Below are 12,179 nucleotides of genomic sequence, written 5' to 3'. Positions count from 1 at the left end.
TTTTAATGAAAAAAAATTATTCAGATGGACGTAGCAGCGGTGGAGGTAAGCTAAAAATATTAATAAATTTTTATGATTTTTTTATTATAATAAGTATTTTTTGCATAAAATATATAAAAAACTTTGGAGTACAAAAATTTTAACATTTTATTTCCAAACAATTGTTTTTAAAAATAAAATGCCAATGAATGAACTTTTACAACAGAGATAACAATCCATATAAATCTAATGAAATTTGATAAATATATTATTAAATTGATGAGATTTTTATTTAATTGTAAGATTTAAGATGGTAAGATTTAGATTAAGATGGTAAGATTTAGTTTTTTTTTTTTTTTTTTTTTTTTTTTTTTTTTTTTTCAAAATGCATATCAAAAGAAGGATATTATTTATTTAGACTACATATTTGGGGATATGCTCTTCAGTATTTGTATCGATAATATTTGAAGATGTAACTTTACCAACTAGAAATTAAAAATGAAAGATATTTCTTCTTCATATTATATTAATATTTATAACCATTTGATAGCGTAATAATTAATTAATTACAAGGGTTTCTGGCATGTTTTGAATAAGTATGGGAATTAAAATTAAAAAGTGGTATTAAATTGGTCGAATTACTAATATTCAATTTATTAATTCACAGAATATTGCATGTATATTTTTGCTACTTGTTTAGCTTATGGAAGATTACGGTTTCTGCTCGTTTCTATTACATATTTCTCATCTGTTATAATAATTTGAGTGAAAGAGTTTTAGAGAAATTCCGGTCATATTAAGATGTTTTTCGTAAATCGTTAAATGAAATTATAATATTCATTTGAGGCTACTTAGTCATTGTTATTTTCGTTTCAATTTATACAAGCATTTCAATTTATATCTTGAAATACCAAAAGCGGATTATTATTTAAAACATAAAGAACTATTTAGGCAGAGGCCTGGATTTAAGGTAAAAAGTCCTGAATGTGTAATGTATGTTATGCATTAACCAATTATGAAAATTTAGTTTAGTGAAAGAAGCTTAGCAATGTTAATATATAAATAAATGCTCTACTGAGAATATGGCCGTATATTGGGTGTATGAATACAAACCAGTCTTTTTTAAATTAAAAAAAGGGCTAAGTTACTTATTAGTAAAATAAAAATCGAATGATTTGAAATATTCCCCTCAAGAAAAAACAGTATTTGTCTATCATTTTGAAAAAAAAATGAATAACGTGGTGCAAAGCGTATGGTTGTTTACATACAAACCAATTATTAAGCCAATTTTTGACTTCTGCATGGAAACTGAACCGCTCTACAAATATATAAATAAATAAAGAGCATTTTGTATGGAGAGAAACAAATAATATTTTGAATAGATGATGAATAGAGCGCGTAGGACAACACATCCCAGCGAAGTGATTCTGAAGTTTCTTTCACTGACGTGACAACATATGGGCAAACGTAAAGCAACATTGGCATATCTTGCATTATATTCTGATGGTTCCTCCTTCAATGCTTTGTTCAGATAAAACAGCTATCATTTGTATAGTTAATTTGCTTCAAAATTTGCATCTTGGATTTTTTTTAATGGTTTATTAAGCTGTGTGCCATGTACTGAAATCATTCTTTCTGTATTCGATGAAGTATAAGTGGTAACCGAATACTGATGTTTTTCTGCCACAGTTTCTTCCGATGCATTTCTCCTATGTCACATTTCTGCAATGGAATAATGTAACCTAGCTTTCTGCAAATACTATTTGTTTGGCACAAAATTCATACTGTTATTTTAGTTAGAATGCATATATTTTTAAATTTTAACTTGGGGTCACACACTATTATTTAAAGATTATTGTCAAATCGTTCAAATCAATTTTCCCTATTTATTTGCAGGTACACAGTATTATTAAAGCCCTCTATTAAAAATGAGCGATTTATATTTATATACCCAATATACGCTTTGAAATGGGAAATAAAAGGAAATTAATAATAAACTTGTTTAAAATATTAATAAATTCTTTTTATTTCATTAAGTCTCATTTAATACCTCGGTTTCCATTTATAAAGTAATATATATTTGAATGCCCTAGAGATGATAACGTAATTAAAAGTAACAAATTATTTAGGGGGTGGTGGCAGTGGAAGTTCCGGAGGTAAGCTGAAAATTCCTGAATAAATATTAAATATTTCTTACAAATGTTACTGATGTATAAAAATCGAGTTTATAACGAAGATATGAGATAAATGTAGCAATCTCTCTCTATATATAAATGAATTCTTTTTTAATAATGCAATGAATAACATTAATATGTGAATAATATTAAATCTGAAATGATATTTTGATGATATAATTTAGTTAATTTGCATTTAAGAATAATTTAAAAAGAATCTTCGTGATTATTAATTTTATTAAATACATTTGAATTTATGAAGCAGTCATATCCTTTTTTCTTGTAAAACAATGAATAATTTAACATTATATTATAAAATAAAAGAATTTTCATTAATAAAAAGAAAATTAAAGCTTCAAAATAATTATTGCAGGCCTCAAATTAGGTGGTAAGTTGGAACATATACATATATTATAAGATGTAATGTATTTTAAGTTTTGGGTCATATTATATAAAAAACTATTCTTAATAGTTTTAGGGACAAATAAGACACAATTTCAAAAATAGGAATTTTGAGAATTTGATTTTGGGAAAGAAATATAATGAAGTAAAAATTTCTCACTTTTGGAAGAGAAATTGCTATTGTGGGAATATATAATGAAGGTATAAATAGTAAGAATATATGCGTTTAGAAATATGTGCTTTTATTCTTTCTCATATATGTAGTATGCAAAAAGAAAATATTGCAAGCATCAAAAGATTCGACCTCCGTATTTTGATGAAACTCTAGATTTCTGACTTGTTTGAGTCAGTAAAATTTATGTTTTGAATAATGCCAGTCTGTTTGCCGGTTTGTCTTTGTGCACGATAAAACAGAAGCTGAAAGACATAAACAAATGAAATTTGATAAATAGTCTTTAACCAAAATGGTATATTTATATAAAAATTGGACGAAATCTATAAGCAGGAAGTCTACCTGCTTGCTATCCTTCCTGGAACTGAGCATGAGAATTAAATAAAACACTCCAGGAGATCTAAATGAATGAAACTTATCATTAGAATGGTTTTATCAACATAAAAATATATTTAAATGAAATTTTATGCACAATAGAACAATGGAAAGATATTTAAAATTTTGATTTTGGAATCCAAATACTCTATTTCCTTCTCTATTTGATGAAACTAAAGATAAATCATTTTATATTGTGGGGACATATGGAAAAGTAGACTGGAACAAATTTTTAAAGACTAAAAATATGTCTTTGTGAGCATTCACTTTTGTTTGAATAGAATTTGTGATAATCGTGCAGTGGTAGACATTTTTGCAATAATTAATTCTTAAAAATTTTGTAATAAATTGCTATTTCAACTTTAATATGGGTAACATTATCAGACATTAAAGTAAATATGACCTATCAAATTATCCTTTGATAAATCAACTGTAGCCTAATGCGATAGTGAAAATTCAGGATTGTAAATAGTTATTAAACTAATGTATTTCATTTTAAGTATTTTAGTATTTCTTTTACAAATGCTATAAATAAATTCATTAAAAATGTATTGAAATTGAATAAGAATAACTTCTGTTTTTAATAATTATAATTGAAGTTTTTTAATGATTTTTAATTCAGGCTTAAATCTTGGCAGTAAGTGATGTTAACTACATTCATTGAGCATCTTAATCTACACAGACACATTAAATATGTATATGAAAGGAAACAAGATAAATATTTCTCATTATTTTCATGTAAGATTATTATTGCAAAAAGAAAATTAAAAATGCGGCATATTTCTTAATGAAATGATGAATATACAGACTTTTAATTGATTTTCTTATTTTAAATTTTCATAAGATTTAAACTTTTTTCAGGTATATATTTTCCAGCTTTTTTTTAATTCCTAATTTTAGTTTAAAAAATTATTAATTTTTTAAAAATTGATATTGTTTTTTATGTCAGATTTTTATTTTTATTTTGACTTTTAGAGAACTTGCAATTTGAAAATAAAGTGAAGTTACTTAAAAGTATTTAATTTATTTTAAAATAAAATTACGGATTTTGATACTAGAATGAAATGTCTTCACATACCAACATACTACTAAGAATACTACTAATAGCAACGGAATAAAAGTTTGAATGCAGATAATATTCAATATGCACTCTAGAATGATGCGACAAGCTATAGTCCAATTCTAAAAGTTAATTACAGTGAAACATTTTTAAAAATTTCAAATTGCAACACTTTTTTTTTATTTTTTAATGGAAATGTGATGGTCAATGTAAAATACTTAAATGAAGTTAGAACCAAAATTTTAAGGCTAAAAATGACATCGCTACAGAAATAAGAACAAACAAAAAAGATGTGAAAATAATAAACGTGGTGTTCATCTGAACATGTTTTACTTTTCCATTGATGTCACTATTCAAACCGAGTCTTTTGTTCTGAACCTGAAACTGAATCTCACTTAAAATCAGAGGATAGGCGATGTCTGACGGAGGACACTATCATGGCTGACGCCATTGCCTCTGTTGTGTTGCTTTTTTGTTCTTGAAAATATGCCCTTCACAATAAATGGTAACGCTTTATTATCTGAATAAACAAAATGGTGAAGAATCGTTGCATGTCTGTTGGCGAATCACCGGTTAAAATGATGCTCATGTTCAATTCAAGCAATGTGTGATTTATACATTATCACACATTGTTGTGTGATAACGTGTTGCACCCGCCCCACATAAAGGTATTGGGAGTTAGTGAATAATTTGGAGTTTGGACAGGTACTATGAGATGGGAAATGCGGTTGAGTCCTAATGCCATCAACGGTAACAGTAAAACCCCTTTCCTTAACAGTCACGTCCTGTTATCGGTTGGGGCATCAATTGCATACCTGCATTATGTCCATCAGTTTGACGAGGAGAAGCCACAAAACCGTTAGCGTCTCATCCGATTTTTCACGCGAAAATTTAAAGAAATAACCAATTGCAATTGAGACTCAACCCAAATTGAAACGATACCAAACACCCTTTTGTTCCTACTGTGCAAGCGCAGAGTTTCCCCGGCACTGTATGCCGAGTTCGACGGTTCTCAAAACTCAGCATTCTGTTGTTCATTTATTTCTGTGCAAGTTTCAAAGTATTCAAATGCCATAAGGCGATGATCGCTATCTCCGCTTAAATTTTGTTAGTGAATTCTTCGTCCAGAATATTGTTGCTAACAGTTGGCCTTTACGCATTCCGTAAACAGACGAGCAACTTTTCAAGCTGATAAATATCATTGATTCGTGGAACTGCGTACAATAAGCAGATTCAAATATCCTTAATATGATTCCCCACGATCTTCTGTTACGTACAGCAAAAAGGATTGTGCGATGCAGAGTATCTTTGATCCTTACTTTTTCTGAAGAGAATACTGCTGAACATTTACAATTGTTTGTGTTAGCGATTGCTCGTTATGAATCAATTTTGTCTAGTCAAGTAATTTCAGATTAGTAACAGAAAGATGTTTCGTCTGACGTCATATATATACAATGTCTGCTACACTTGTAAAATAACCTTCCAAAAATTTGCTAATAGATTCATCTTTATATATTTTATGTTTCCATTTGCGCTGAAGTCCCCCGATCTAATTTCAGTGGGTTTCTGAGTACTAGAATATCTAAGATTGGAAATGTACGTGTCACATCCTCATGGCACGTCTGGTTTGAAAGTTGACATTCAAATTTAGATTTGATAAATTCATATTCAAATGGTACTTACTACAGTTTTATGCATTATTTACCGAAAGCGAACAATCAAATGAATTATGATATATAAGTTTACCTCGCTACTTTTTTTTTATTTTCGCTTTTTCTTCGTTTTCGACTTACGCATATATTTTTTGCGTTAAAAATACTATTAACTTTCGTAAAAATTTCTTACTTAGAAAATTGTTTCCATGAAATAAATAGGTGTTTCTATTAAAAGATGTAGTTATTTTTTGACTCTATCCTAACTATTATAGATGAATTAGTGTTTTTCATTATCATTAATCTTTTGTCTTCTGTAATGAGCCATCTGACTGCATATTGTATAAGGTCTGCATTCAAAATTTATTCCATTCCTTCATCTGGTATGGCTTCTTGAGAAATATATATCGGGAAATTTGTTTTGTATTTATCCCTTATCTTATACTATAATAAAATGCTCAAATTAAAAATTATCCGATACATTTTTGATTTCCATAAAGCAAAAAGGAGTGAATAAATGTATCAGCTAATTCTCCATTAAAATTCACTTACTTTTCAGTTTTTTAGAAATTATGGGGTATTCTTCGGATAGAGGAATTTTTTTTTACTTTTCTTTAAAGATCATGTGCTCTTGCCCTTTTATATGATCGTATGAATCTCCAACTAAAGAAATTTTCCAATGCAAATTTAAACACTATATAACTTGAGAAATACACGCTTTCAATATTTCGTTTTCGGTTTTTAAAGTAATGTATGTAAGAGAGATTTTTAAATATATGATTTAACAAAATATTATGAATAATTCAGGAGGTAATAGTTCTGGAGTTCTCGGAGGTAAGTTGAAAATTTCTGATGATATTTTACCATACATTTCTTTATGCATTAGAAAAAAAAAAAAAAAAAAAACCCGCGGAAGATGATTTTCAAATGAAATATAGCAAAATGTGAGATTTTTTGAGAGCAAAATGGAGCAGTTAATCGAGTTAAAAGCAAATATTAATGATTTCAACTAGAGAAAACATTCTGTTAAATACTTTAAATCTTGTTTAGAAGAAGTAACTTGGTAACTTGAAGAAGTAGAGTGGTAACTTGAAAGCCTTTTTACTTCAAAAACCATTACCTTATCCGAACTTGTGCATACTGCAATCCTTTAAATTGAATTAAATATGACATTTTTGCTACGAATGCAATCATCATTTGGGTAAATAACGTTAACTCTATCAATACTGAAAATCCTCAATCCCCATTCAACGTAACTACAGTGGATGGTTGAGACTAGCTTATTATAACCCTTATTTCTATAGATCTTATAGACTGAATACCCGAAGCGCGTGCTTTGTTTGTTAGAGACGCTCGCCTAAAGGGATTTGGAGGATAGGGATTATTATGAGAACTTTCAAAAAATGTTCAAAAATACTTATTCTCAACAGGTCTCAGACATCTTTCTTTTTTACATCAATAAGCTTTTTAAGAACATAACTTGTCTTTGCCGGTTTTGAGGAGTGATAAGGAATCTCTCATATATTTAAAGAGAATCTTGAGCTTTCTATTATTCTGAAGTTCATGAACTACAATGATCTTAGAAATGTGGGTGTTGAGAAAACAACAATGTTTTTTAGGAAGATAGGCTAATATTAAAAAAATTGGAAATATTTAAAAATAAAATTTTTCAGCCGTAGTTCCATTTTTCTTAAACTCTGTGCTATTGTATAAGCTATACAAATCGCCTTTCTTCTCAATTTATTCTAATACCAACGATATTCGATGTTATATCAACAATAGCTAGAATCGTTTATTATATTAATTGTTTCAAAGTATTTAGTGTAATTAAAAACTAAATAACTGCATTACTATGAGAACCAAAGACTATAAATTATTTTACCCAGATCACGGTCTAGGTGGTAAGCAGCATTATCTGTCGAATCTATTAGAGCAATTTGCTTGATTTCTTTTCAGTTACTATCGAATTATTTTAAAGATTTTTTTTAAATTGAAAATACCATGAATAACTCAAAACATTGATCATATTAATGAATCGAATCAGATTTTATAAATCAGAATTTCAAATAATCGAGAGCTTAGTTTTGAATAAGAAGTATTTTTGGCAAAACAATCTTTTTTTTGTTGAATAAAAATACGTTATTCGTTATAAACGAATGTGGAAAAGTTAGAAATTCTTTGCATTTACTCTTTTCGCAACCGTATATTTTTTATTGAATATTTTTTCGAACTTGTAGTTGTATATGCATGGAAAATATATGCGTTGGAAGAATATATCTCAATTAATATTAATCCAATTAAAGTGAAACATCTGAAGTATATGCTTGAATTGTGTGCCGCAATCAAGTTTAACGATCAATTATTTATTATCAGATTTAAAGACTAAAAGTAATAAGTAGGTAAGCGTCAAAAAATTTGGATACTGTTTTTGTCTGTAGGCATAATGACCATGAAAATGTCAGGTAATCTTCTAAGTGGTTCGGAAGAGCTATAAAGTCTTTACTGCTAAAAAGTTTCTTTTTTATTATCGATTTTTCAACGTTTATGTTTTGGCTCGTGCTATATTTACAGCTTTAATTTTTCATTAATCAATAGCAGCAAAACTTAACTATGCGTAATTTTTTTTAAATTTAATTCGGAGACTTTATTTGGATCTTAATGAACTCGAATTATATACGATATTCTTTATTTCAAAACTGAGTAATTTTTGTCTCTTGAAAGTTTCAACTGTCGATTTTCTAACAAATGTATTAAATTATTCAGGTAATGGAAAACTTGGAGGTAAGCTGGAAATATCTGACAATACTTTTTATAATTTTTTGTAATTTGGAAATAAAATATAAAATGTAAATAAGGTAAAGCAAAATGGATGATGCGAAATGCGAGGTTGTTCTGCTTTTAAATTTGGGACTTACGAGAAAAATAGAGAAATCAATGATCCTATTTCGAACGTAAAGCATTATTAATTATTTTGATAAAAGTTTTAGTCATGATTAATCTTTTTATAAAATTAACCATAATTTTGTTATCATATTTGGTGTGTAATGAACTCTTTTAATTTCAAGTTTTAGGATATTTTTCTCTTTACATTAAATCAAAATGTTTCTTAAACAATATCGGAAAATCGCATAATATCTTCCAAGAGCGAGGTTGAGATGAAAAAAAAAGAATTCAGATACTAATTAATACAGCAAACCATTGCCTATTTTAAAGTAACAACTTTGATGGTTGTTATAAATAACATATGAATATGAGTGCAACTTCTAAATACTCATCAGCAATTATAAGTACCAAATTCTCTTTTTATAATAGTTTCATCCTCTTGCTAATAAATTTGCATCAAATCGGATTTTAATTAGACTCGTTCGGCGTCGCATTAGAAGTACAGGGTTGTTGAAATTAAAGTGATCCTACTCAAGCATATGCAGAACCAGCTCTGAATACTTCATTGAAACCGTTTATTGTTTATATAATCCAAGAAAAGACGAAAACTGCTAAAATATGATAATTTAAATTTTGACCATATAATGGGGATTTTATTCAATGTAGAAGGCTCTAAACATTTATATAATTGCTACGAATAAAAATATACGTACTTTTTTGGAAACTAAAGCTTTTTAATTATTTTACCTAGATCTCAGTCTAGGCGGTAAGTAATAATATCTGCTTCATTCCAAATATACACTATACTCAAATAATTTTCAAATCTTATCGAATTTTATTTAAGAGTAATATCTAAAATGCGTCATATTAAAAAAAAGGGAAAATTCTGATGGAAGTTATCAACAAAATCAAAATGCAATAGCTGGCAGTTTTCTAGAGAATAGGTTTGGATTAAAAGCAAGATAGGACAAATTAATCTATTTTACACAATAAGAGATATTATTCTGTATGAATGAATATAAAGAAGTTATTCTTTGTCTATTTGATTATTTTTTTCCTTAATAGTTGAGTAAAATGATTGATTTTCAACAATTTTCCACAATTTTTCATTTACAATTATTGTGCTTATTCCAAATGTATTAGTGAATTTTAAAAAATTCTTCAAATCGGAGATATTTCAATATTAAATAGAGTCAATAAGAAATTTCTCTGAATTTCCATTTTAATAATTTTTAAAAAATTGAATTTAACTTTAAAATTTGAAAGTTGTTTTAATTATTTCAAAATTATTTAATTAAAAAATTGTTTCAGCAAAAACTCTTAAGTTCAATTTTTTTAAAATTAATTTTCATTCATTTATTTTTTCTTCTTTAAAATTAAATATTTTAAATACATTATTGAAGATTCTCTTAGCTTTACAGCTGGTGTTACTTACCTTGGCATTAAAGACGCAAAACAAAACAAAATATTCTGCTTAACAGACATTTAATTTGAAGTTAAAACTCACTTTGATTAGTATAACTTGTGCTACGCTAAATATTTTTCCATTTGAGCATAGGAAATTAATCTCTGAGATTCGTGTTTAGTGATCAACGATACCTTCTAAAATTTGAGCACTAAACGTTACAGCTATCTTAATACCAAAAATTTTGATCACGGGTTTTCATGTGAAATTGTTTCAAATTATATTAATGTAATTAAAGCTAAATAAACTTAACTGTATTTCGATGAAAACTAAAGACTATAAATTATTTTACCTAGATCTTGGTCTAGGTGGTAAGTAAAAATATATGTCTTAATTAAGGGGTACATTATGTTTTACTTATTTTAAGTAATTATTAAATTATTTTTAAAGATTTTTAACTGAAATAAAAATGTGAAATTCTAATCAAATCACATCAATCAAAAGAATAAAATTTCAAATATCAGAACTATAAGCATTCCGGATTTTAGCTAAACAAGAAGCTGATACGGCAAATGAATCATGTTCCATAAAAATGTAAATTTATTTATTATAAAGGATATAAAGAAGTTATTAATTCTTTGCATTTGCTGAAAGTTCGTTTTATTTTGTTTAATTAATTCTGACTGAAAATTTTTTTTTTCGTGTTTATAATTGTCCATGCGTGTATGTAGAGTACATTTCAAATGAATCAAAGTATTTTATGCAAGTTTCAAATCAAATGATTTTGATTATTCAATGGAATACATACGAATTTGTCCGTAGATCGACTATTTTAGAAAGAAGAAAAGTACACATATTATTTCAGTTTTCGAAAGCTCTTCCATTAGAAAAAATATGTCTTAATTTTGATGCATCATTTCCTTATAATTTTACCGTCTAAAATCTTCTGTTGAAAATTTTCTTAAATGAAGAGTAGCAGTTTAGTACTTTAGAAGTAAAACCGAACTACTAAGTGGCATCCAATTTGTTGTTGTGGAATTAATGAGAAAAGTATAATTTGTGATATGCTGCCGAATTTTTTGTGTGTTTGGACAAGATGATTTCTTTTTATTATCAGATTTGAAAAAAGTAAACGAGTAATTGCAAAAAATAAAATAAAATCAAATACCGTTTTTGTGTTAAATAGCGATAAATGCGAAAAATGTCTGGTAGTTTTCTAAGTAATTTAGAATAACTTATAAAAAAGTTTTTCATGAAATAGATTTTTAATTTTCCAGCACTTTTGCTTTTGGCACATGCAACATCTATCTTTTTAATTTCTTAATTTATCTATAACAAACAACAAAGAACAATAAATTACTCTTTTCTTTTCCTTTAATTCGCAGGCTTCATTTTTACCTTAAGAATTAAAAATGTATAAGCTATTTTTTAGTATAGAGTTAGTTGTGTCTATTAAAACTTTCAATTACCAATCTTCTAATAAATATATCAATTTGTTCAGGTAATGGTAGTCTTGGAGGTAAGCTGGAAATTTCTGACACTATTTCTTATAATTTTTTATAAATCGTAAATAAAAAAAAATGAAATGCAAATAAAGCATGTACAATTAATTAATGTGATATGGGAGATTGCTCTGCAATTGGGACATATATGAAAATGGTTCGAACAAAAAACTTTATCGTTTATTCTGATAAAAAGTTTTAATGCCGATTAAAAAAAATGAAGTATATTGTAAAAGTTTTTTTTTTTAAATTTTGGGCATTAAAATACATTTCTTCGTTCAATTAAATCAAAATGCATCTTAAATAATATCAATTCTTAAACAATAAAATCTAAATATTTATTAAAAAATACCGGGGAAATGCATAACATGTTGAGGGAGAGAAATAGAGGCGGAACAAGAGTTCAGGTACTTGTTAATGTAGCAAACCATGCTCAATTTCAAATAACGCATTTCTTTACTATTACAAGTGCTATGCAAATATGAATGCATATTCTGAATGTTCATTTATAATTTTATTATGACTTATTAGCTTTTATAATTGTTTCATCTTTCTGTAAATAAATTTGAATCACA

At 27.3% G+C, this 12,179-nt stretch overlaps 1 long non-coding RNA gene across 1 annotated transcript; it reads left to right on the top strand.

Moving 5' to 3' along the window:
• The first annotated feature begins 2,525 nt into the window (after positions 1 to 2,525).
• On the top strand, positions 2,526 to 10,477 carry LOC129957985 (uncharacterized). Its single transcript, XR_008783086.1, has 5 exons — positions 2,526 to 2,541; positions 6,622 to 6,648; positions 8,578 to 8,595; positions 9,449 to 9,463; positions 10,459 to 10,477. It is a non-coding gene; the product is annotated as an uncharacterized LOC129957985 (long non-coding RNA).
• Positions 10,478 to 12,179: the final 1,702 nt, after the last annotated feature.

The sequence above is a fragment of the Argiope bruennichi genome, chromosome 2 (genome assembly GCF_947563725.1).
Source record: "Argiope bruennichi chromosome 2, qqArgBrue1.1, whole genome shotgun sequence".
Taxonomy (NCBI): Eukaryota; Metazoa; Arthropoda; class Arachnida; order Araneae; family Araneidae; genus Argiope; species Argiope bruennichi.
Note: the sequence above shows the minus strand (reverse complement) of the source record. Positions and strands in the feature narration are given on the sequence as shown.